The sequence below is a fragment of the Frankliniella occidentalis genome, unplaced genomic scaffold (genome assembly GCF_000697945.3).
Source record: "Frankliniella occidentalis isolate FOCC.00 unplaced genomic scaffold, Focc_3.1 Scaffold6, whole genome shotgun sequence".
Lineage (NCBI taxonomy): Eukaryota > Metazoa > Arthropoda > Insecta > Thysanoptera > Thripidae > Frankliniella > Frankliniella occidentalis.
The window spans coordinates 692038-696230 of record NW_026267136.1 but is presented as its reverse complement, the minus strand read 5'-3'; the positions used below and the strand labels follow the sequence as shown (position 1 = coordinate 696230).

The 4193-nt window shown below is 34.8% G+C and overlaps 1 long non-coding RNA gene across 2 annotated transcripts; it reads left to right on the top strand.

The window, feature by feature from the left end:
- The first annotated feature begins 6 nt into the window (after positions 1 to 6).
- On the top strand, positions 7 to 4193 carry LOC127750168 (uncharacterized). Of its 2 annotated transcripts, XR_008011552.1 has the most exons (3): positions 7 to 339; positions 421 to 4075; positions 4166 to 4193. It is a non-coding gene; the product is annotated as an uncharacterized LOC127750168 (long non-coding RNA). The 2 variants fall into 2 exon arrangements; XR_008011553.1 differs by lacking the exon at positions 4166 to 4193 and having other exon boundaries at positions 7 to 327; positions 421 to 3554.

Here is a 4193-nt window from a genome sequence, read left to right as displayed (position 1 = left end):
TTTAAGCTCAGTTTTAATGTTGTTTAACTTGGGTTCACATATTGTTCCAAGTTTTATTGGGTTACAGGATGCTATTTAAACCCTTCCTATTTATCAATCTTTTTTGCTTGACTGTTTTATATAACAGGGAAGCAAGCTCTGGCTGAGAGATCATTGCATGAATCCCACTGTTTGCTAGACTCGCTTTGTCCACCTCAGGAACATAACAAGAACAGAATAGTTAGAGCAACAATATGTGAAATCTTCACTAATGTATTACAATATTTGCAGGGCCGGGTATAAATCATACGATAAGTGATCTTAATGAACTCCTTTCAGCTGTAAATGGTAGATTATAAGGTTAAGTCAAATTTTGGTTTCTGTAAAACAAAAAATTACTGTTCAGAAGTGTAAAGTAATTGTACCTTTTCATTTTTTCAGATCCAGTGAGATGCCTAGCCACCTAGTTGTTATGTGAGTACTAACTTCAGGCAGTTTCTCAACAAGAGTAGAATTGTATTTTTAACTTCAAGTCGCATTTTATTTCAATTATGGAAAATGAAAGATAGAAATGATGGAGATGCACAACTATCCTATGTGGTCTTTGTATTAGTCTTCAATCATTTTTGTTGAAAGCGATATTTGTGATGAAGGCTTGACAATATTCAAGTGTCTTCCATATCTATCCGTTCAGTGCTTAGGATTACAGCTATGGTCTTGGCATGTGGAAGTGGGGTTGCGTACGCGCACTCAAGTCCAATTGTCTTATTGACCATAGCAAATCCTCTGTTAGCACAGATTATTCAGTTCATCAACGATAACAGTGCATTGTTTGTGGTATCAACACTATTTGTCTAATCTTATTTATTCTAGCAAGGAACATATCATAGTAAGTAAGGTAAAATTTACCTGGTATCATTTTCAACATTTAAATACTCAAAATACTAACGAAATTAAGCATGAAATGGTGACTGCTTCCATGTTGAAAATAATTCCATGTCTGTTTTTGTATTTTTTCAGATCACTTCTTCGGCTCTTGTGAGCGTTTATTGTGTTTGTGAGTACATCCACCAGGCATTTTTATTTAAATTGCTGTTTTAGAGTTTAACTGTCAATAAATGTTAGAATAAAATTTAATCATGTGTGCCACTACCCTGTATGGTGGTCTTGGTAACTCATTTTTAAATGATTTCTGTATCAACTGTTTATCGGGGCATAGGCTGTGAAATGTCATGTATCTTTTCTATCCTTTCCCTTTCAAGTGCTGATGGAGATGTAGCTTTGGACGTGGCATGAGGCATGTGGATTTGGGGCTGCGGTCTCGCACTCATTTCTTATTGTCTAATGTCAGATTGTGCCTCTGCAAATCCTCTGAGAGCACAGATCAGTCAATGTATTTTTTGCAAGTCACATATGTTTAATGACATAAGTTGCTGTGAGTATAAATTTCTGAAGGTTTTCTTTAAAATAGTGTAAACAGTTTTGAACTTCAGGTTAGAAGTGACACTTAAGTGTAATAAATGATTGAGACGCACAACTACTCTAGGTGGTCTTTGTGTTCGTCTTCAATCATTTTTGTAGTTAGCGATATTTGTGGTAAAGACTTGACAATATTCAAGTGTCTTCCATACCTATTTGTGAAGTGCCTCTAGGATTACAGCTATGGTCTTGGCATGTGGAAGTGGGGTTGCGTACGCGCACTCAAGTCCATTTGTCTAATCAGCCATAGCAAATCCTCTGATAGCACAGATTGTTCAGTTCATCAACAATAATGGTGCATTGTTTGTGGTGTCAACACTATTTGTCTAATCTTATCTATCCTAGCGAGAGACATGTCATAGTAAGTAAGGTAAAATTTACGTGGCATAATTTTTAACTTTTCAATTATGAAAATTGAATTATTGAAATGATTGAGATGTACAACTTCTCTTGATGGTCTTTGCACCTATCTTCTATCACTTTGGTAGCTTCAGAAATTTCTGATTAACTCTTGATATGATGAATGTATGTGTCTTCACTATCTATCTATATGTTGTAAGTGCTAATTGGATTGTCGCTCTGGACTTGGCATGCTGATTTGGGGTTGTCGTCCGGGCAATCAAATCTAATTGTCTAATGTCATCTTGTGACATTGCAAATCCTATGAAAGCACAGATCATTCAGTGTATTGTTTCAATTAACCAACACTACTCGAATCGTGTATTGTTAGTAGTGTTCAACACTGTCAGTCTAATCTAATCTATCTAGGTAAGGGACAGTGACATTTCAGAGTTCATAGGCTTCATTCTAGCTGGTATTGTTTTTAACTTCATCAAATGTTAGAAATTATGACATTGTGATAATCATAAGTTTAATCTAATCAATGTTGTTTGATAGTTTCAGACGAGTCAGCTCCTCTACTATTGGGAAATATGTTGCGGTTTAGTTTCTGTCCAAGAAAAATGGCTGGGATTCTGCGCTTGAATTCAACTAGACATAAACCAATTATATGGTACCTAAAATATCACTGTGAGTACAAAATTTGGTGAGTTTCTCTATGTAGTATGCATATTTAACTGAAAGTGCCATACAATATCAAAAGTTTGACCTGTTTTGTTGTTGGTGACTTGAACTTTGTTACGCCAAAGATGGAGAGTAATTTGAGCTATTGAACATTGGTTTCTGATTATGTTAAAATCGTTTTAGTAGAGTTTGTGATATATGTATATGATTAAGATGCACAAATACCCTCTATGATTTTTTGTGTCATTCTTGATCCAAATTTGTCCTAAGAAGGGTTGATGTTATCCATCTAACTTTTCTGGGAATATGTTCTAAATGCTGAAACGGTTTGAAGTATTGCCTTAACATGTTGATTTGGGTAGCGTTCGCGCTTCTTTTTATTTATTTTTTATTTATTTTTTTGTTTTCAAATCTAATTGTTGAATGTCATTTGGTCCATCACATATCCTCTTGCAGCAAAGAGCACTCTACAAATACAGAGCTTTATTAATTGTGATTGTTTGGGCATCTATAGAATATTTCAAAGTAAAGTATTGTGTTGCATGTTATACCTTCTGAAACTACTCAAGTACAATGTAAACATCTGTTTTCATGAATGATTGGGACTAGCAATTATCCTAATTATGGGAGTTGTTAAAGTCTTTCAGCATTGAAAAGTTTTAAATAGGATTTGTAGTATTGGGCAGTTGTTGGACTGGCATCGTCTTCATCATTGTGTGAAAACTGCTAAAATGGTTTTAGCTTTGACCTAGACATGCTGATGCAGGTAGCGTATGCACTCCAAATCTAATTGTCGAATGTCATTTGGGTCATCATATCCTTTTAAAGCTGAGAGTACTCCTTGTAATGTATTGTTTCAATTCACAAACGATCAGATATTGCCTCATAGAATTACTTTTCCTATTCTGAGATTTTGATTTCTTATGACAGAGTAGAGGAGTTGCGAGGAATACAGACTCATTATTCAGGGAGAGCGGCCATCTGTCAAAGAGAAATATCATCGAATTTTGCTTCATAATGCTGGGGTTGTGAATTACTGTTAAAGAAAAGAAAACTAGAAAATACAGCATGTATTCCTGTCACTTTCTTCACTCCCACAACATAATATTCGTTTTCTCTTAAATTTCATTCATGAATGAATTTTTTGTTTCTGAACTGTACTTGACTGAACAGTGGATGCACTGGGGTGGGGTGCCAACACTTATCCTAGAACAAAGAAAAGTACAACAATATGTAGCTTCGTTGAGCAATGATCCTTTTGCTTCTTTTTTAAAGCATTGTAGCTTAATTATTTGCCAATCCCAACATTACAATTGAGATGCTGGTGCACCCTCATTTTATTTACTCTTGCTATTACTTTCTCCCTCTCAATCTCTCTTGTCCATCATTTTCTTCTTGTCAATAGGTGCGAAAGGATTTAAAAATGAGAAAACTCCCATGTGTTTAATAAATTGAAAATTTCTTCCACCATATCATGTCAATGCATTTTCCTTTCCATGATGGAAAAGGACAATTGGCAAAGTAGAAGTTACGAAGTACACTGTGCGGTAGCAATATAAAGTGAAGTGATCTTTATCAAAAGCAAACTGTTCCGGTGAATCATTATCTAAATCAATATTTGTTATTAATTTTTTTTTTTTTTAAGTTGAAGCTGTAAAACTCTTTGTGATTGTTTCCCTTGTAGAGCTTGCCATTAGAACCTTGAAATTCTG